Source organism: Neodiprion virginianus, chromosome 4 (assembly GCF_021901495.1).
Source record: "Neodiprion virginianus isolate iyNeoVirg1 chromosome 4, iyNeoVirg1.1, whole genome shotgun sequence".
NCBI classification, from domain to species: Eukaryota; Metazoa; Arthropoda; class Insecta; order Hymenoptera; family Diprionidae; genus Neodiprion; species Neodiprion virginianus.
In genome coordinates this window covers 40,385,117-40,408,416 of record NC_060880.1, presented here as the reverse complement: position 1 = coordinate 40,408,416, position 23,300 = coordinate 40,385,117, and the positions used below count along the sequence as shown (strand labels likewise).

At 39.2% G+C, this 23,300-nt stretch overlaps 1 protein-coding gene across 18 annotated transcripts in view; it reads right to left on the bottom strand.

Moving 5' to 3' along the window:
- LOC124302728 (uncharacterized) overlaps positions 1 to 23,300 on the bottom strand; it is a 161,317-nt gene that overhangs the window by 112,911 nt on the left and 25,106 nt on the right. The window lies entirely within an intron of this gene.

Genomic DNA, 23,300 nt, shown 5'->3' with positions numbered 1-23,300 from the left:
AGTAGAATATTCAGCACTAGTCAGACCCGCGTGGCTGTGCGGAGCCGCTGAATCTAGTGAAAAATGATGATTCGTATTCGGACAGCAGTAGTAGCGGCCGAGCTGTCAGACAGATGAACAGCAGTAGAAGCAGAGCGACAGGCGCGCGCCCTGCTTGTCAGACTCTAGTAGTTGCGTTCAGTGAGAGTCAGACGAAAATTGCAGTCGGCAGGCGGACGCCCACAGCCCGTTTACGTCATTTTATATGGCGTATCAGATTTCCTGACGTTTATAGATTTCACTTTTCTCCACGATACTTTTCAAACCATTGAATTCAACTACTTTTATACATACTTATCGATCAAGGTAATTGAAGTATCATTTTTTTAAGGTCTTATTGGACGGATATTCCTATACAAAAGCGAGTCTCGGTGAGAATATTGAACACTGCGCGATGAGATAAAAATCTAATGAAAATCAATCATAAACAAGTTGCTAAGATAAGTCGTTTTGAATAATAATAATGCCAAAAAGTTGTTTATAAACTGTTTAAACAAAAATTCGTGTTACAAATATGTAGTGAAATTTTCTTAATTTTATGTCAAATGAATTCATTCTGTATGAAATAAACAAATTTCACTAGAGATTTCTGATACAAATTTTTGTTTAAGCAATTCATTGACAACTTTTCGGCATTATTATTATTGTTCAAAACGAATTATTTTATCAACTTGGTTATGATTGATTTTTTTCAGATTTTTATCTCATCGCGAAGTGTTCAATATTCTCACTGAAACCCACTTTTGGTTGGGAACATCCGTCTAATAAGGCCTTAAAGAGTAAATACAAATATTCTCTTTACAGGCATTGATTTTTATAACTGTGAACTGTTCAATTCCAAAAAAAAAATACATTCTCTTCCTATTATCCAGCAATGAATCACAATGGTATAAATTATGAAATGTATTGAAGTAATTTGACGTTCCAGGGTCCCACAGATTTTGACATATTCCACCTTATTTTTACCTTACTCGTTAATAAATGAATCCATCAGAATGATGGACTTTGTCAAAACATCGATTTACATATGTCACAATGATTTTTCCTTCTCTGTATATAAAACTTCCCTTTCTCCGTAGCATAAAATTCTTGAACTTTTCCAGGATTCTAACTTCCAAGGCTCCGACGAATTTATTCAGTGACATGTGTGGTGAAATATGAAAATTCGCAGTAGGCCAAGAACCAGTAGTGAAAGCAGAGTTTGGTCAGCCGTTCATCTCGCGTCGCGTTGAAAGCTATGCTTCGAACTACCGGCGCCCGGCAGCGGTGCCGTCGGTAATGTAGGTGTCCTGTATTTACCACAAGAGGGATCTACCTTACCGATCCGCCTGCTGGCAGTTTCTAACGCGTACCTACTTCTTGTTCTTGCGGTATTTCGTCGCGACAGCGAAACGACTCCTCTGGGGATTCGTTGTTTATTACCATTGGGGTGATCCTCGGCTTCTTGCCAGCGTGCATCAGCGCTGTTCCGTGTAAAATATTCAACCGGAAAAACGATGCGCACACCTCTCCCGACCCAAGCTTGGCCCAACCCTTTTTCGTGGGAATAACGGGTCCGAGTCAAAACATTCTTGAAACATTTTTGAGTCCATCAACGTCTCAACGAGCGGACGAATGTATCACAGAACTTTACGGGTTTGAGGATTTAATTCACAAGGGTAAATCCATCGCGAGTGAACCGCGCTGAGGATGAACGCGAGGAAATTCACCGTGAAAGAGATTTCGTACTTCGTATACCGTAATTCTTCCACGACACGCAGCGTCCGAATTTCCACGTTAATTCTCATTGTTAGAGAATAAAATTGATGGGCAAATAGAGTAACAATAGAAAGGCGACACACAAAAGAAAATACGACCGTACAGAACGCGGTTGGGTTCTTTTTTTCCGATTTGATATTCCCTGCAGCCTGTGAGGTATCAACGGAGATAATGAATATTTTTCTACTTTAATTCTGCAGCGCTGTTTTGGTAGATTCCGTAGTTGTTATTTATTTTTCCAAGAAAAAGCTTGAGTAAAATCATCACAGAATCGTGTCACGCTGATCAACTGCTCCGTCGATTTAGCATGTTTCACAGTGAAATTAGATTTGATAGGGGTTCGATAGATCTGTTCGAAAACTTTTTAACCCCGATTCCGCACAATGGATCTCAAACTGAAACGTGTTCTTCGAAGATCCATATGTTTCTTGAAAATCAGGAACCAACCTTGTTTGCCGTAATCACATGGCTCAGTTTCGTTCAAATTCAACCCTTGGCGCTATTGGCAGTTGCTAAAGGTTCATTCAAGGATATGATTCAGTTAACAGCATTATCAATCATTACCGGAAAGGTAAGAACGTGTCAAGTGAGGTGGACGAAGTTTGTTTGTCGTAGAAAATAACATCACATGGTCGATGTTCGATGAACGCATCGGTGACAAAATTGTTTACAGGCACGTGCGTAGATGCTTGCCATCAAAAGGATCGTGGATTTCAGGTTAATTACAGTCTGAGGCTAAAGGCGTAGCCGTGCAGGATTCGTAGACAATCTGCTTGGTGGGCGCACTCGAACCTACGTATAGCCTGCGAACTGACTGGGATTAGGAAAACAAGTTTACCGCCTCCATAACAGGCAGCTGTGCTCTGATGCGGAAATGTTTTCGCGAGGCTGGTAGCTTCTGCTTCAGGGGCGGATCGCCTAGCTCCTTAATCTCGTGACTTCTGGCCTCGCCTAACTTCCTATTCATCCTAATTGAAAATGTTCATCGAAACTTTCCGCGTATATCCCCGGCGTGCTTTCACCCTTGAGTTAGTTTTACCGTCACTTATAGTTTCGTCGAATATATACATATATATATACATATATATACGGGGCATTTCATCACGAATCGGCAAAGACCGGTCAATGATATTTTAGCTGTTATGTAATATTTCCCATAACATTTCACTTTCTGAACTATCGAGTCCCATGATATTTGAGGATTTTTTTCACCGTGCGTATTTGAGATATAATCACATTTTGTACACCCTAAAACAAACGCTCGTTTGAGAAACGATATTTTGAAGCATTACTCGAAAACGACGATTTCGTAACAGCGAAACTAAAATAATTGGATTCCAATGAGAATAATCGATTTTTTCGGATATAAAAGATTGCAGAAATAGTTTAGTGAATCTAAAATCTAGAAGATAGGTCATAATATTTAATTAATCTACATTATTTTCGAAATTGATATTTTAAATCTTGGTTCTCATCCATGTTAAATGTAATGAATAATAAATTTTCTTGGGAACTTGGACAGAATTGATCAGATTCAATTTATCAAAATTTGCAACGTTTCGTTGGTTTTATTTATTTTCCAACTTCATCAGGCAAGCTGTAACAAATATACATAAACTTTAAAATTAAGTTGCATAAAACAATAGACATGATACATGTAAGTTACAAATTCAGAAATAATAAACTAAACAAAATTACAAAATATTTACTTTTGAGGTTAAATCATCGTTAAAATCCTCTGGTCCATAACATCAAGTCAAAAATATGTTTAAATAAGACTAGACAGATATATACATTTTTTTTTTTTAATAAAATTATAAATTATTGTGCCAATAAATCAATTTAAATAAAATAAAATGGACAAATATGATGGACAAATACACATGTCAATACACATGTTTTGTTTAGTTTATTATTTCTGAATTTGTAACTTACATGTATCATGTCTATTGTTTTATGCAACTTAATTTTAAAGTTTATGTATATTTGTTACAGCTTGCCTGATGAAGTTGGAAAATAAATAAAACCAACGAAACGTTGCAAATTTTGATAAATTGAATCTGATCAATTCTGTCCAAGTTCCCAAGAAAATTTATTATTCATTGATATTTTACTTCTATGAATTTTCTATCTTCGAATAGCGCTCCAGTATTTCGTTCCACTTTTTTTAAAATAATTTTCTTAAATTTCCTCAGATTTTACGTAGTGGATGTTTTTGAGTCAACAAGTTTAATTATACTTCATAACCACTTGATGGTCGGAATCTAAAAAATAAAATGGTACTTTGGTTTTAAACAGTCATTATTCTGCACAATTTTTTTGGACAAAATCTAAACCCAAGTCGATCCATTTTGATCGTGATATCATGGAATGCCCCGTACACAATAAACGTTGAAAAATGGTGAAAGGGAGACCCGAAATATTACCGTATCGAATTGACCTCGGCGAAATTTCACTTACTAACTAAATTCCATTACCTCATTCTTTCCCACCGAAAATCCTCTTGCAGGTTGCGCAAGTTTCGTCACCCTAATTGAATAAAAATCGATACTCTTCCGCGTTCCCTCATTAGTGCCCCAAAAAACTCATCCCTACGTTCCGCCCCGCCGCCCACAAACTCATCGGAGACCATGGGGTGAGTCGACGCTGACAAATGGGTAAAATCGGACGACACTAAAGAAGATCATTTGCTTATTTCCTATGTCCGCGAAACTATCGTCGTAAATGAAAAAATCAGGATGGCCGCAAATTTTTGGGGAAAAAAAGTTCCATGACGTTTCCAGACTTTCCAGGACCTAGCATCTAGTTTTCCCTGACATTTTCCCACTTCTAGTAAGTTACTACTGCATACTCTGTTCATATTCAATTTGATTTGAAGAAAAATATAATTTACAAAAAATCAGTTTAAGCCAATTTGTTTTCTCCATGAAAAAAAGTAAACTTCTTACCTGAATAAATCATTTCTAAATCCCTTGATAGAAAACTCGTATTTTTTAGTTTTTTCCGTGACCAAATAAAAAATCGCCAGCCAATATCAGGTTTTCAAAAAGATCACCGGCACCTACAATGATCTGAGAAATACTTAAATTTTTGAAAACGCAATAAGTACACATTTTCTCCCCATACGTTCCGCAAATGCCGACTCCCCGCACCGCAATATTCCCTCCACGATGTTCCGTTTACCCCGTGACGCAAGCAGGTTGCGAAATGGAGCAGAAACTACGTGTGGGATGCAAAAGAGGGAGAATCGAGCGTCGATGTTCCCGCAGGATCGCGCCGCGACTTTACGCCGACAACCTTGTAAACCAGGAGTGAAGAGGAGCTTCGGGAAGCCGAGGATCATCGAGGAGAACGCGGTTCGTATCGTGTTTCAGGTGCACCAGGATACGCGAAAGCAAATCGGAAGCGTAGGGTGGTTTCCTTTCCGCGTGTACGCGGCCTGATTACCCGATACTACAAACATCCGGCTTCTGCTTGACGGGCTCGATCAATTACACTTTAGAGTTCTTAGGTGAGGTTGAAGTTGGTAACGTTAGCATGACAAAACGTTGGGAGAAGCAAAATGAGCAAGCAAGATTGTCCTATTTCACGCTATAGGAATAGGTATAATTGAGATGCTGTAAAAATTTGAGCAGAATCGATCCAGTGCTTTTTTAGATATCACGTCTACACTTTTTTTTTACACACGTTCCTATCAGGCAGTATGCATTATAAATACTTCGTCTCCGAAAAATTCATAAAGTTTGTTTAAATATCAATAAATATAATGTGAAAATTTTCAGAAATTGTATTTCAATGGTTGGCGTTAAAAAAAAAAAAAAGAAAAAATACCCCAAAAACCTTTGAAAAACAGCATCAACAAACTCAGATTTTGTAAATTCAACTTCTTCAGTTATTTAAAAAGTGCAAAACAGTAATTTTCGTTGCAATGTTTCGATAAATTAACGTTACTAACTTCAGCCTCGTGTTCTTACTCTTATCTTCTCTCCACTTCATCCCAATTCATTTTCAGAATTATGCTTTCTGTGATCGAAATATCGAGGGTAATTCTTGCCGGACATTTTCGAATGACCTCCAGGAGCTTCAGGCTCGATTCTTCGCCTCGTTTCAGCGATAAATCTTGCTATCACCGTACAAATGAATATTCGCGCGGTATAATACGGGGGATAAAAATGTTTCTCTCGTTGTCGAGGATTTGAAATTTCACAAAGCCTGTTATTGTTATAATATACTGCGCCATACAGCAACAACGCGGCGGATGTGTATGAAACATTTACCGGGGAAGAAAGCACTTTGGAAAATTATATCCCAGGGGAGGAGAACATTTAAATATTTAGGCAGATTTCACTCCTTCTTCTCCTCACCTGGCAACGGCCGCACACTCCAGGTGAAGCGGAAAACGTATTTCGTAAATACATCAGGCCTGATCCTCGTTTTCGGCCCGGGCTTCCAAACTCCGCAAGAATTAATTTCTCAACATATATACATATACGTACAAACACGGTCGTATTATAGCCATGCCTTGTACGATAAAAAAAAAAAAAAAAAAAATATACACGGATATTATTCTATGCAGCTGATGAAGAGGCGCGAAAATTTGACGCACTATTAAAGGCAAATATATGCTTAGAATGTATACCTACATGATACGAACAAGGTCAATTGTATTTAGACGAGACGAGATTTTATTTTTCATTTCCATTATTCATCCAATTCTCTTAAAAGAATCGTTTCCGCGTTTTCTTTGCAAGTTTCGATCTTGCGACGTTGTGAATGCTAGCAATTCAACTTTTCCAAGTTTGCTTAATGAAACACAGCGAACGAGTTTCTTTTTGGACCGTTACCTGCGAGCCGACTTCTCCCCTTCTTTTTCCTCCTCCGCCCTCTCACCCACTGTACAGGGAGGCTTTCGATGGCAAAACGAGAAGAAAAGAGACGAGTAAAAAAGGGGAAAAGCTTTGTTGAAGAATTTGAATAATATAGCCTCACAACATGCAGCGAGGAATATTCATTATTCGAAACTATAATACCGCGTATAAAACTATCTCGAGTTTGTTCGAGTTTCGCAAAAATTTCACCGTCTAACTATCGGTAAGATTCGATTTTTTTTTTCAAAGATAAGGTTACAAGAATCACGATTGAAATATTTGACACATGAAATCATAACATATTGCATGCATTGTAATTGAAGTAAAAAATGAGGAGATAAACAAATTACAACAAGAAAGAAAAATCGATTGGTATAAATAAAGCAGTCCTAAGGCTTCGAGCTATTCTCGTTATGCACGAAGATAAGAATTTTTTACAGATAGATTTAAACGTTGGAAAAAAATGAGCGATTTCGGTCAAAATTTGATAACTTTTCAGTTGAACGAGGTAACACGGTAAGAATCGAAGTTTAAATTTTCGCAAACAACTCGTAAATAGCTCAACCAATCTTAAGATTCATAGAAATCTATTGATTCGTTGTCCAGCCATCGTAGGACAAAAATTGAATCGCACTCTAACCTCAAAATTGATTTGTTTTCGTTACTACTTTGTCATTAAATAACCGCACAAGCAATCGGCTTGGTTCGGATCAGCTCGGCAATTTCCGGTACAAGATGCAAACGGCGGTTAATGTGTGCCTGCTACTTGCATGGTGTACCTGTCAGTCAATCAATCGTCGACTTCTAGCCATAGAGAAGTGGCGCCAGATTTAAAAATGCATATACGCGTTCGCGAATACTTAAAAATTTACATCACTAGTAACTTCTAGCAAAAATTGCGTCATGGTATAAACGATCGGGGCAACGATGCAGGTGAAAGGACATTGTGGTCATGAACATCCATCGAATGACGTTGCGCCGAGGCAGCGACAAAGTTTCTGGGTGGTCTACTCCGCGAAAATAGAACGAGCTTTCCGCCACGTGGGCATTATGGGTACCGCGTCATTGCAGAGTGGTGCTTCATTAGTCTCTTGTTTTGAACCTCCCTCAAAAACTTTGCCCTGACGCACCAGGAAGGGTGCGTCTCACTTTTAGGGTTAAATTTAACGCCCGACTAATTTCCAACACCATCGGCACGCCGTGGCGAAACATCACCATTCCACGAACGCGGTATGGAAAATATCGGTTATTCAAATTCCGGAGTATGGAGGGTTGGTACTTTACCGGCAATTTGCGGGTTCGTAGAAAAACTACGCCCTACTCCATAAACCGAGGACAGGAAGTAACGGAGAGTTTGTTGCAATCGCTTTCGTGCAATGCGTTTTCCGAGTTTTCAGGACATCAAGGACATCAAGCGATAGGCGATACTGATTGATATTTCAAAGGGATACGTAATTTACGGGTTTTTTCGATTTTTTCATTACGACGTCCATTCGAAGGCCGATCATCGAGTATCCGTCAGAGGCAGATCGCAGATTCTGCTTCACCCTCGCAATCGCATCGACATCCATTTCGGTCACGTACTAGTAATTCGCATTTTCACCGATTCTTTGAAGTATCTCAGTTATTGGAAATTGAGGTAGGTGCCTTATTGTTAGGGTGGTCATTGATAGGGTTGTTTTTTTTTTTTTTCTAATTTAATGCTTAAACACTTTTAAATTGATGAAATAAAAAATCCCTCAACATTCGATCTCTCTATATAAACTCTAAGACAGTTGATAGATACTTTGATCACAATGCAGACTATCTCAGAGTTGATATAAAGAACTAAAATTTTCGGGAAAGTTTTGTCGATTTAATTTCAATCAACTTCAAAGCGTTTAAACCCCTGAGACTATAGAAATTCAAAAACATCTCTGTCAAGTCAAAAAGACAGAATGAACAAAGTGCAGAAGGAGATAAACCAGAATAAGGGATAATCACCGATTCCTCTTTTTCTTCGTTCTGTTTCGTCTTACGGGTTCCTTTTCAAATGGTAAAAATCAGCAGCTAATAGATAACGCAGGACATCAAAGTACATGAAATCGAAACGAACGAAGCTTTTATTTCTCCATTATACAGCCGAGGCTACAGTGCAAAGGAAGAGGGGTGGTTTTCTTGATTAGCTCCATGTTTCGTCCGGTTTTCCCACGCGCGTGTAGTGTAGAAACCCCGAGGCGTTATACCTGTACCTACGTTATACCTTGCTAAATGTTTTAATCATTTAATTCCGCACCGCTTTCTTGCAGGGGTTCTTTTCCACTTCTTGCATTCCCACATCCCTTGATAGCACTTTCTCTTCCCTTGAGCTTTTACCATTCTTCATATCTCCCCTACATCAGAGCTTAAGAATTTAAGGATCTATCAGGTGTACAGTCAGACAGGAAATAATGTCCAAGCGAAAGAAGCGCAAAGTGCAACCTAGGTTAGCGAAGTCGAAATATGTTTACGCCATCAAAAATCCGTATCTGATTATTTTTCCGAAATTTATTTGCGAAAGAAATAAGCTATTGCACAGGTCTGCAACAAAAAACGGCACAGTTATTTTTATACTGTCTCTTGTAGATTTTTGCTCACCGAAATCGGGAAAAATAATCAAAAAGTTTCATCGCGTCAGGTATTTTCTTGAACTCGCGTTTGTAGTTTCATTCTGTGTAAAGCTCCCGTTTAACTCGAAACCTGGTATCTTATTTTTGATTTTGAAAATCCTATGCAAAATTGATTTCTTCTGCTCATGTAAAATGTATTAGAGTGCGACTCAAGAATAAATACAAACAGGGAAACAGAAAATGGAAAACAGAAGCGTGTCCGGAGAAGTATCAAAGGGAAAAAGAAAAGATTTCATGGGCGAAAAGAATGAACACGAAATGTTAAGTACATTTCATAAAGAAATTGCTTGTTTAATTTTATAAGAAATATTGTAATGAACTGGTAGTTTTTTTCATTATTGCTATGCTTTTTTCATGCAAACACCTTGTATTTACCTTGAAAACGTAATACTTACCAAAAACATTCCATGCAGATGTAATAAAATATTTTTTGCAAGCCTGTATTAAATTCGTTAAAATCGGACGAGTTAAAAAAAAAAATTTCACTGACAAACGCTGGTCTATAATTTTCCAATTCACCTGAGATTATAATTAAACTATCGCGCTGAAAATTCACGGTTTTCACTTGTCTTATATGCAGAAGTGATATTTTTGCTTTGCCGCTTATCAGAGCTTGATTCAATTATTACACGTAAGCCTGTGTATAGCAATGTTTCTCTTTTGACACTTTCTCGACTGGAATGTACACCTGATATGTATCAGCACTAGAGGATCATTAGAATTGATGTAATGAATAAGAGCATTCGAAAAAAGCGAAGTTAAGGAAAAAAACGTAACAGTTGAGCTCGTCAATCACGCCCACGTTCGTATTTTCTCTGAAAATTGAGTCCCGGAACTGTGAATGCCAAAGATTTACTCAAATAGATAGATGGACCGGAATTTCGGGTGGTATCGGATTCAATGAAACAACGACGAGCAGAACTTGATCAACAATCGCTCGAATTCGGCAAAACCCTGATAAATATAAACAGAAGTTAGAACGTAACTCGCGACGGATGATCAAGAGATAATTGCGTTGGCTTTTAATCATCGTTCCACTTTCTAAGAATTACGGAATATCTTTGCCATAAATAGATCGATGAACGCAGAACCGCGTTTTTCAGGGAACTGAAGCAAGGAAAAAGTTATGGCAGATGATTTTCATTCGTCAATTTTCAAGCCATTGCCAGTATCACTAACAATAATAATAACAATGACAACAATAATAACAGCACAATTATCGAAAATGCAGAAAAATCTCCGCGAGTAACAACAGTTTCAGGAAAATTGATACTCTGATCGAACGAACAGTTTTTGATACTCGACTTGCAGAGCAGAAATAGCACATGTAAACAAATGCTCGAACTTTGTACTTTTCCACAAAAAAAGAAAAGTATTTTTTGCCAATCTGCCATGAAAATCCGAATGCCAATTTTTACCCAAACTTGATACACATAAAAATATTTGACAGATTTATTTTAAAATTTTTCTTGTTTTTCCCGGTACACCATATTGGATCCGCCATTTTGAAGTTTCGAATTTCGAGTTCAGACTCGTAATCAGCGTCCCGAAAAGTCGATGTTTGCAAAATTTCAAGTGAAATCACATGTAAGGAAAAAATGTACGCACGAAAAGGTTAACCGAAGACGACTAAAACAAACTTTCGGCATAAAAAGAAGAGCCTGGAAAAATCTAGCGATTTCTTGAATGAGGCAGTTGCCTTTGTTTTCCATCCTCTGCCATCGAGGTTTGTTTTAGTACCCTCTTTTTTCCATTTCACTTTTACTATATCCATGTACATATATTCGTGGAAATTTTAGGTATGCCGGATTTGACTCTGAATGTTCACACATTGGTTTTTATCTCTTTCTCACCTCCTTTCGGGATGGAATTACAAGGATAAAAAAAAAAAAATCAATAAAGAAAATTAGGAAAAGTGTCACGGGGAGAAACGCGTGGGAATGAAAAAATAAAAGGTCTAGAGAAAAATATAAAAAAAAAAAGAAAAAAAAAAATTAATATAAATTGGACAATTGAATCGTAAAGGAGACTTTGCTCCGCGTAATGTTACCCGAGGCATCGGGCTTAACTCGGGATATTTTCGCGGAAGCCCCCCGGCGGGGCTCGAGTGAAATTTCGGGGAAAAAAATACCGGTATAACCAACGAAAATAGACCTGTAGCCAATTCGGGGAAAGAGTCGTGGGCATCAAATATTTAAGACAGGTGGCAAACCCCTCCCCTCCCTCCTCTTCCCTTTCGTTCCCGCGGGAGAAGCTCGTACGGAAAACGACTGGTCGTCGAAAGTATCTATTCTCCATGTTTCGACCCGGGGTTTTTTACTCCCACACCCTCCGCGGTTTTTTTGTAAAAATACGTGAAGGCAGGCACATACGTACGTACGTACATACATTATATATATACATGTAAGGGCGATGGTCGTATAAAACGCGCGTGTAATATGCAATACTCAAAGGGTTGACGCCCACCGCAGCAGATACTTTTCGGAAAGAGAGATTAGCATGCAGAGTCCTTCCCTAAGACTTGGTTCGCAAACATTTTCGGGCCGATTGATGTGTTCGATTTCGCATTTATTGGAAACAGCGCGGAGGTGGTGGGTTCATTTTTTGGATCAATAATTCGACGATATTTTTAAGAGTAAAAAAAAATATAACCATCCGATAGGTAACTTATTAACCGAAAATAATGTCCTTATTGGGACAAGTCATTTTCATTTTCTTCTTTACAATTGTCTTCTTGACAATGAAAAAAAAAAAAATATATGGAAGATCGTTCGAATTGTGTATTACAGGTCTCAGGACTTTTTTTTTTAACCGTCTTTGATCATCTCGGCAAATATTCAAATGATACCCATGCGTACATAATACAAACATAATTGACGGACATATGTTATAATGTAAGACAATTTCTCTTACCGTCTAGCGAAACGCAGTGTCTCCACACAAACATTCGCATTATTATTATTATTAGTATTGTTATTAATATGTTTTCAATTCTCTTGCACGATACAAATACGTGTATATAAATTTTTCAAAGCGGTAGTTGCGTGTAATATTTTTAGCAGGTATACTTGAATTCTAACAGCGCGTTAATACCATTTAACAGGTCGACTGATATCACAGTATTTATACATGGGTATACGTATTAAACAATTAATCGATTTAGGTTGTTATTTTATACATTAAGTAAGTTACACGGCAAAGCTTTGATAGTATTATTATTATTACTATTATTTCACTTACTAATTATTATTTATCACTTACTCGTAGATCATTTGATTTATAAATTGGTCCCCGGGACGAAATTCGCACCATTTAAACGATATTACGTATTACGTAATGTTAACTTATTTATATATTATCTACACGGATTGAGCATTTATTCAGGTATGTGTGTTTTCGGAGAACCTTAAGCTATACATATATACTTATGATACAATCTCAATTATTATATCATCAATTATTACGCGTTACACGATTATTATACAACCGATCTGTGATGAATATATACATACATATATATATTTACGATAAAATAAACGTTCCATCAACTGTTAAAATGTAGATGTATTATAAATATATATACAGATATAATTATATGTTATATATACATATATATATATATTAAATTTGCAATATTACTTTAGTTACGATATACAAGTATGTATAATTTGTTTTCACTTCAACGTTCGTTTCCTTTTGCTTGCATATTGTTATTTTATTTAAATTCATTATTCACCAAAATTCCACGCGACTCACTGGGCGTTGAATGACGAGATAGCACTTCTATAATTCACAATTTGACAATTCGCATTCGTAGTTTACGCGTATCACACTTTCTCGCGTATCAATTTCCCGCCATACACGAATTACGTGCAAATGCACGCGCGCGAATTATAGAACAGCCATATAGCTGGCGAAATAAAAATTATCGATATGTGTGCAACAGACGTAAAATGTACACAAGGCGTTGCTAGATAATGAAAAGAACAAGAACAAAATTAATAATAATAATCAAACAGGAATCGTCGATGTTGAAACGAGGTCGATTAAACAGGCGGAGAGATTTACTCCCGGATATCGCGCCGGACGAACAATAACTAATTAATCACAAATTGCACCGTAGCTTCTGCACAACAACAACTTACTCGACGCTTTGTTCATTTTTAAAAATATTTCTCTTCTTTACATAGTTAGAAGATATAAATATATATTTACTACGTGTATAAAATTTTCACCGTTCTTCACAAGACTCTATATTCGTTTACTCCAGTTCGTACGTGTTTCTTTATAATACGTTATACTCTACGTCGTATAGTTCAAAATTCCCATGCCTGTAAGTATATGCAGAAGAAAGGATATTAAGAGCGACTATCGGAACAAATTGGTACTGTTTGAAAAAAAAAAAAAAATATATATATATATATATATATATATATCTTTCGGTCCGATATCGTCGATCCCGTTAATTGTCTTAATTGTTCTCATCCCCGTCAAAAAAGGGTCACCTCGAGAACACTGCGTGTAAACAACGAGAAAAAAAAAAGGCGGAACAGAACTGCAGCGATGATATAAAGTATAATTGTGCGAAAAAATGAGGCAGGAGAACGCTTTCACCGATCCATCATACTCCGAGATGAGATGAAGAGGCGGAATAGGATTACTTAAGGGGGATGAGAGAAGCGTTAAAACTGACGTTACCACGCGTTAAAATTGACGGTCGGACGCGCGCAAACATACACGTATGCATGTATGTATATTTACATATACATGCGATATACATGCGTACATACGTATATACATATATGTGGGTGCGTGTACGTGTATATGTACAAGTATGCAGGAGGGTTAAAACGATAATGATCTGTCGCGGTGGGGTGTTTTGTTGGTACTGTGTGTCCCAACAGAAGGGTGGTTATGCCACGGTGTCGCCGCGTAGCGTCGCGTCGTCCGCGCATGCCTCGAGGAGGACTCAGCTCAGGCTGTGCTGCCCTGGTCCCTGGCCGCCCCATCCACGCCCTCCGAAAGACACCCTTCCTCGGCATCCCTGCACCATCCTCGCCGTCAGGCTCTATCATCGAAATGCATTTTTTTGTCCCCCGGGCAGTTGGGTTAAGTAGGTACTCCTGTATACCCCGATGCGCGGCTGAGTTCAGTCAAGTTTACAACCGGCTATGGGAACGAAGGTCGTAGTTTTTGCTGCTTTTCAATTACCGATAAACATATTCTTTTCGTCGCAGGTTTAATTCAAACAACCGCGGGGATGATTTTCGTCTCGTGATATTGTTGTACCGGTGTATTGTTGCGAAGGGTGAAATCACCCTTTTGTAATCATCTGGCAGTCATCGTAGATAAAATGTGCATCAAGCTTTCATGTGTTAAAGTAAAAGTAAGGTCGCTGCGCCAGGAAACATTATTGTGAAAACAGTCTTGTTTCAGAGTTTGAACCGTAAACGCGCATTTTGACATTTGATCATTTTTTCAAACACATAATTTTGCTTAATAAGCTCATGGAACATAATTATTTTTTTCTGTAACGCCTAGTCCGTTATAGTACCTATTATAAAACGGGGATTCAAACGCGTGGTATACCTCGTTAATTTGTGAAAGGACAGTTTGTAAAAAATGGGGATTAGGTTGACATCGGTAAGGTTAATATAGCGGAATGTTCGAAGATAATCATATTTCATAACTTCGGAATCTATTTTAAGCAATTCAATTTGCAATGGATAATAAGTTTGTTTATACTACTGTACTGCGGTTTACCAAATTTTAGTCAATTTACCAAATGTGAAAGAAATGTTTCGTTGATTCCAACGTGGGTAAATATGCTTTCACTAGATGACACGAATTCTAGTTGTTTTGAACAATTTTTTTTTTTGCTCACCAAATTCAATGTCTGATTAAAAAGAAGAAAACTACGACATTTTTGGATAAGTCAATAAATCCTTTTTATGTGCGTGAAGTGGCAGAGTAACGAATTTTTCTAAAACGTGTCGTTATAATAACGTTCAAGAATTCAATAACCTAAATGAATATGCTAAAGTCACTTGATTACTGAGGAAATTGAAAACTGACTTGTGAAAATTGTGTACCTGCATTGAATGTCGCAATCATTCGTAATTGGAGCGGACGGATATTTAACGGACTCTTCCGAGTATTTTAGCATTTGTCAAACAAATCCTGGTACAAATCTTGAAAGTACTTTTGATGGTTCTAAAAGATTCTTAACAGGGCTTTGAGAAATGTGAATTGACGATACTTGGAAAAACAAATAGAAATGATGGAATGTCCACTTATCGACAGAATTATTTCAACTTGATTATTCTTTCAAAAGGTTAAAAATATACTACAATATAACAGCGAGACAAATTTCCTGGTATTTGAATAAGAAAACTTAGCAATTCTTTATGTTGACGGTCGGCTTTTACCGTTCGCATGGAATGAAAAATCGAACAGCTCTCACTGGTTGAAAGGCTCTTTTGCGATGTTTATATCGACACAATTCTACAAACCTCTGTGCAAACATATTCACGAAGTTTTGCAGAAACGTGTCCGTGTACCCTAAATATCCCATAATTCCCGCAGCCTCAACCCAAAGGCTGTCCCTTGAGTGTTGAACGCAACGTCCGCAGAGTTAACACAGAAAGCACATTAGCAGTCAGATTTGTAAATAAATATTCGTCGACACGTCCCGAGATTGGAACTCGTCGCGACCACACGCCCGTCGTCAAGGGTCATTTAATTCGATAGTAGGTACCTAAGCAGGCCATGCGATTGATGGATTGCGGAAAAAGGGAGGTTGAGAATCCCAACCAATTTTAGTTAGCGTGTATAGTTGAAGTTAGAACTGTCTCCCGGCCTCGCTGAGAGTCAGTTTTAATTACTGAGTCGGTACACTTCTACCATCTCAGTGGAATCCTAGCGTTGGAAAGCATATCGAAAATTTATAGAGTCAGCCATTACCGATAACAAACCGAGGAATCATTAAACGTATAACGAAGTGGTCCGAGGAGGAAGCTGATCGCGAGAACCTGGCCTCGAAGGTGGGGTTCGATGAAAAATATACGAGGCTCTTCTCCACTGGTTGTTCTTCTTGTGATGGTTTCGAGCCCCAATGGGCAACTAGCCCAGGCTTCTCCTTTCCTCTTGTCTCCCTATCCTCGAATCGACTTGAAGAAGCAGGCGCCCTCTCCTGCGATTCCAAATCAACTGGGAAAATAATGGCCCCAGCAGGTATCAGACCCGGCTCTAAAAGCACTGGGACAGAACGAAGGTGGTCCTCGCCGAAACCTAAGGGCGCGGCACTTAAAATCTGTCGGATGATATTCAACTTTTGAACTTTCAAAGTACAGTACAACCACGTTTATCCGGGGTAACAAGGGGAGGGCATAACCTCGGATGAGTGAAATCTGGGATGATACGGAAAACATTACAATCAAAGCCATTACGATATTCTCCCCTTGGCTCCGGAATCGGAACTCTCACGTTTGTATCTCCCAATGTACTTAGAAATTGCAAGAATGTTTCACAAGTCTATACGTGTTCAAACAATGTAGCGACGCAAAACTATTTTGTACATTTAAGGCAAAACGGATTATTCCGTTTTGTCCAAGATCCTCCGTATTATCCGAAGATACACCTCGGCCAATGCAAAGTGCTGGAATGAGATGGGCGTTTCGGATGATGCGGGAACATCGGTTGATCGAAGGTTGGATAAGCGAGGTTCTACTGTACAGATTTCGGTTCGGTTTTTATTTTTTCCTTCACTTCTTTGAAATTTGGCTCCACTACAATCTCAGGACGCTCCCAGATGTATGTGGGATGTATGTGTTCCAAATGAACCTGAACAAGGTTTGACCATGACCCCCATCGAATGGATCGCCAACTTATTTCCCACTTGTACTCCACCAAATATACATTTTCTGATTCTTCAGATTTTTTACACCTGTCGTATGGGAGTAGGTATTTTAGATCTCATCTTCCATGACTCGAAAACTGTGCATTTCAGAAAAAGTTGTAAACGGGGAAAAAATTGCGTTTTTTTCTAAATTGGTCGAAAATAATTATTTTACAATTTTATGGAGATCGGAAGTAACCGTTTTCAATGAAAAACGCAAAAAATCGGGTTTTCTCCAAAACTGCGTTTTCGAAAAATTTTTAACTTTTTGTGAATTTTACTCAATGTGTAAATCGAGTATCACCTCTTATTGATCAATTCTTTTTTTCTAATTTATCTGTTTCAAAAAATTTCAATTTCTAACATGTAATCTGATAGAACTGTAAGCAGTTGCTGCAAGACCAACTGCAGTGCAAATTTTACGTGACCTAGAGTTTGATTAAGCACGTGACATAATTATGCATAAAGCTTTCGAATGTAACGTTCAAATTTAAGTCCCTGAACTGGGGGTAACAATCCTCTGGTCAACAGATGCAGGTGTTGTTTTTCGAGTTTACACGAGATTTGTGTTCATTTCATTGGTCTAATTACAGAAAACACATTGCGTAATATTTCAATGGCAAGTTTCAGTTGTAGGATTGAATTTAATGGCTACGAGAAATTTTTTTCGTAAAGTGAAAATATAGAAAAGAAGAGAGAAAATGGTAAAGCAAGCTCTTCATGTGGTTTATAACCACGCGTTTGATATCCTAGCAATACCGATCGATTCGGAGAGGAAATTTCAAGAATTTCGTTTTCTATGTTACTGACAGGGATCGGGTAACGACCGCCGTTGACAACCGATATCGGTAAAACAGGGTGATACGGGGCGATCAATTTCTCCAGAGGATAAAAATGTTTGGGAGCGTCAAAGTAAGAAGCAATTACGATGAAAATGTGCTACCATCAGGGAGTTACCGTGACTTCTTAAATGAATTTCAATTACGTCTTTATAAAAGACTCGGGTAATCTGTGCCGATTAAATTTCGGGTCAATCGGTATTTGAGTACAAAAAATTTAACTTTGACAGTTTGTATAACTGATGGACAATTAATCACTGTTTCATTAGATGGTGTACGAATTATGTCGGCAGAGGGGAGGGGGGGGGGGGGGGGTGGTAGCTTAATTCATTGTTTTATCCCCGTTTCTATAAACTTGAGGGAAGATTATAACACCGGAGAACGGTACTTTAGTCCTTGTCTATCTATATGGGCGGCACTTGTTCCGCATTATAGTGGTCCGGTCCATTGTCTGAATTGCATTAGCGCAAATCGCCTAGAAAAAATTCGTTGAATCACCGCTAATGACGCCTCTGTCAAGGAGCCGCTTGACCGTTCTTGAAACTACGATTTTTTTCCGGTCTCTCTATTTATTCAAAGATATTGATTGATTTCTTCTCACCTTCTCGTCCAAACTTCCGCTTCTTTTTGCTGCCACTCCCGCTCCCAGATGAACTCTTGCCGGAACTTTTGTCCTTGCTTTTCCACCGGATAAGCATCTTTCGAGTAAAATTCGTTGATCAATATTCCTACCGTATCATTTCAGCGACAATCTAGACCACCGTAACCGTCATTAGAACACCCTTCTCAATCCTTATCCCGCACGCTGTTTTCAAAACACTTTCATATCGTCGCTGTGACAACTGTCATAGTCAAACTGATCATCGTATAATTAGTCTGAAACTAGAAATCAAAGTTCACGTTTCGATCAACTTTACGGACGAGAAATTTCGCACTCGGCATCAAGGAGGGAGCATAAGGTAAGAAAAACTCTTGAAAATTGTCAATCATCCGCCGCAGAGCGTAATTAGGTCGTTGATACTCTCGTAACAAAGATGAAAAATGGTGCCAAGCGGGAGACGGATAAGGAGAAGAGACACTTGAAGTGACCGTAAGAAGATTAGTTGATATCAGGGTAAGCTTAACACCGTTAATGGGTTAAAAATGTTCAAATTTTGTTTCTACGAGGGAATAGAATCCGCGGACAGAATAGCGCAGCGCTTACGCCGCCATCTCCCAGCCGTGGCCTCAACGAACGCCTCGCCCCTCAAGGAAGGACTGAATGAAGGTGGATCAGGACTGAATGGGGGCTCGAATCGACCTCAAGCATCTACACGGAGTCTCAGGATTAAAATTCGCTCGAGGAGGGGAAATTAGATCATATTTTTTTTTTTGAATAGAGAAACTAGGTTTCAATTTCTGGAGGATTCACCACCTCTGATAAGATGGCGAGGAATACGCCTGAATCGTTATTGCCGCGTGTAAAAACAATCCGTTGTTGTAATGCAATCAAGGTTGTGAATATTCATTAAGATTAATGTTTATTAACTCCAGACGCCAATAACTATTTTCGAGTTCACGACCGATATATTGAAAACTGTGGTGCACTAATTAGATTGATAAGAATAGGAGTAAATACAAAATCGCTGCTCCTTTCCGCGGTGCAGTTTCCTCTCATTGTACACAGCTTCGTTGATTATTAAGAAGTGAGGAACGGGGCGTGATGCTCGATTCTTTAAATTAATCAGCTCTTGATTAACCAATATCTCCGAATCTGAGATTTCGGGGATGTCGTCACTGAGCATTGACTGAATCACTCATCGCCACTTACTGTAACCAGTCTTGGATTTAAAGGAATAACGTTCAAACTGTTCCAATCACCCTGTAAAATATAACCGTGAGGATACGGAGGGAGAGTGTGAGAGATGAAAGGGCGAGAGTTGGGCTGTGGTTTGGGGTGGGATGGAGGTCGGTGATTGTTCTGGGGAGCGATATAGTGGGGTGGGAACATTGTGCGTAATCTTTTGATCCTAATTTATAGCTTTAAATGTCCGTGGTTAATGCATATCGTATCCAGAGAAAAAAAAAACAATTTCAAGCAGAGAATTTTTATCAATCTTGACGTCTCGGTCTCCGATCGGCTCAGCTTTAGTCTATTCCAATTAACCTGATAGGGCAATGATCGAAATCAAACTTGTTAAACGCAGTTAGGTTTACCAGGTACTATTTATGATTCTACCGCTCTGGCCAGAAAATATCTATTGTCACCGGTCAAACCCTTAATTATTTTGATATTCAATGTAATCACGAGAATGGCAGAACTGTCTCCGTTAGCACGTGATTCCCGACTTCATCAAAAACCATTAATCATAGAAAGGCAGCCTGAGCACTAGTTATAACCGTGTTTAGTAAGGCAAATGCGATTGCCCAAACAAGAGCAGAGAAAGCTGAAGAGACTAGTTCGAGAATCAACTCGACGTTTTCACTCGTCACAGAATGCACTGTCAGTAGGTGAATCAGAAAGTGAAATGAACCTCATCTCGTCAGCTGGTACCATTTGTTAGACTGAAGACGAATCCTTATTCGAATGACCGTGAATCTCGAGACACTCGACAAAGATAACATCTCGAGAAAGTGACACTCGACCCCGGAAATCAGGATGCAAATCGCGACTGTGTTGGGGGTGGTTGCGAGTTTCTCATCAAGTAGTGATTGCTACTTGAATTGATTGGCACTTCAACAGCGAGGGGATGGGAAAAAAGTCAACTGAGAAACACAAGCATGAAACCGAAAGCAAATCCTCAACGGGGCTACACGAAATAGCTCGTATGAGACACGAAAATTGAACGAAGAGACCGAAGTGGACGGATTTACGGAGGTGCGAAATTACCCCGTCTATAAATAAGTCACGCGTCATTCTCGAATCCTCTCACTTATAGTTTTTCACCACTGAGCGCGAAATGGAGGAATCCTAACGCGCGGTCGGACTCGATCGTCGCTTCTAACGAGTAAAAATATCGCGGCCGTTTCACAGACATTTCGCGGTAAGCTTTACGATGACCGGAGGACAGCAGCACCGGGTCCAGGAGGAACTTTTCGAGAGCGCGAGGTGCGCGCCGCGTCGTGCCGGTGCTTGTAGAAGCCGTATCCCGGTCCGTGACGTCACGGGAGTCGGGGATCGATCCCCGAACATCCTCGTGCCTACTAACCGTTCACCAGACATAGCCTCTCCTACCTGGACCAACCTATTCTCTCCTCGGATAACATTTGCTCGAAGATTCGCGCGGGCGCGGACCAAAGCAAAGCCTTGTCTATACCAAGTAATTTTCACATTTTGCTTTTTCATACACCACAATATTCCTGCCTTGTATCGCTGATCTGAATTTTTTCATTCTATTTTCTAAACTCTTTTATTTGTTTCCTCACAAGTACTACTTGGTTACCAATGAGTTCAGCTACAAACTAAAAATTGAGAATACGAGAAGGAGAACAAACTTGTATCATCAAAAAAGCACTTTGAGCTGAATGAGCTTGTTTTTGCCGATTCATGGAATGATCTGCCATGTTGGATAGAGTTGATTTTTCTTTAGCTCATTTGTCCGTCTACCAAATGGTGCGATTGACTATGGCAGCGTGAAAAATACCTAGCCGAGTGTTCGGACACCCCATGGATAGATGGATGAACCTGCATAAGTTGTCTGTAAGTGTGTGTATCCTCGATGCAAAAGCGCACGATCGTATGGTGTGTATATTAGATGTTACATAAGCAAACTGCAAAGGTTCTTTGAAGAAAAAGGTATATCTACTGTGCAAGCTCTTCGCGCCTAGCGCTCCTTCGTGCCCCCCTTTTCAGCACCCTAGAAGCCGCCAGGTGGAGATATACAGTGGCGTAGGCATCTTTGACTTTTAACATTGCAGCTATACCAGAATCGAATTTTTGATTCGTCATTTTGTCCAGCAAATTGACCGGCAATCAGCAATCAGTAGTCACAATCATAATCGAGGGAGAATGAGATTTGTTCGAAAAAAAAAATGAGTACTTGAGTACTGCATGCAGTAACACAAACTAAATGTTCAGGTGCTAGAGCTTTTGTCGAATGCCGCATGTCTCGAAGTTCAATCTGAACAGTGATCGGAATTTCTTGTCAACTCATGGTCGAGAGGGCTGTGTTTTTCACTGTGCTCTCGACAACCAGGTTGACCTTTCTCTAGAGGCGCTCAGAGGGATGAGTGAGCTGCCAAGTGGCAAGATCCAAGAGGCAAGCGTTGTGTATCTAGATACTTTTCAACTATATTGGAAATGCTTTTGAGATGCGGTGTAAAGAATGCCCGTTAAGAGTCGAGCTTACACTTAGAGCCGCGGCCAAAAAGTATTCATGAAAAGAGAAGTAGAAACTGCTATTTGCACGAGATCAAGTTTCATATGAGTAACGAAAAATACAAATGGTTAAAAGGTTGCAATCCAGTTTTTTTGCAATGCCAGATATCGAATGATCAAAGATGTGTGAATCAGCAGGAATAATTTGTCATGCGAATCCAAGAGAAACAGAGAATGGAAGCTGGGCGAATCACAGAACAAATATTTACGATAGAGAGATTTGGCCGTCAGTGTTCATCCTAAGGGCCAAAGTCACTCGGAAATGTTTGGACCAGGGCCATCCGGTTGTTAGGTGAGGTGTTGCTCATTGCTATGGTTTACTTGTATGTGTTGGCACGCCGTTGAAGGTAATGAAGCAGGGCAAGAAGGAGCGAGCGCATGTGATGCCCAGGGGTGCGGTGGAGGAGAGTACCGCGACAGTCTGTTTGCGCCTTGTTTAGCTTGCAAGGTGCAAGAGGAGCTTCCAGACGCTTGGGCAAGAAGCTCATTGGAATGCGGTGGCATACGCTGCCACCGTGTTTGCACAGTGATACGTAAATTGTGCAGGGAAACATGAGGTAAATACGGGATGAAACGATACTTCGATATCGGCTGCATTTACCGTTGATTCTACACTAGCTCAATGTTTTAAGCAAAGAGTCATCTACTCATTGTTCTGTGCATACAACCACTTTGTGATTGCAACATTTAGTAGCATGTAATTATCTGTGGTCTTCATTTTTGACCGTGAACATTTTTCATATTCCGGTTTTTGATTAGCTATCGCTTAAACTCTAATCGAAAAACGAATAAAACTTCAAAGGCACGGTTCGAGCTCGACTTCGATTTCGTATTTGTAGTTTTATAAATAGACACAGTATCCGAATGCTGCAAAAATGAGAGATAAAAGAAAAC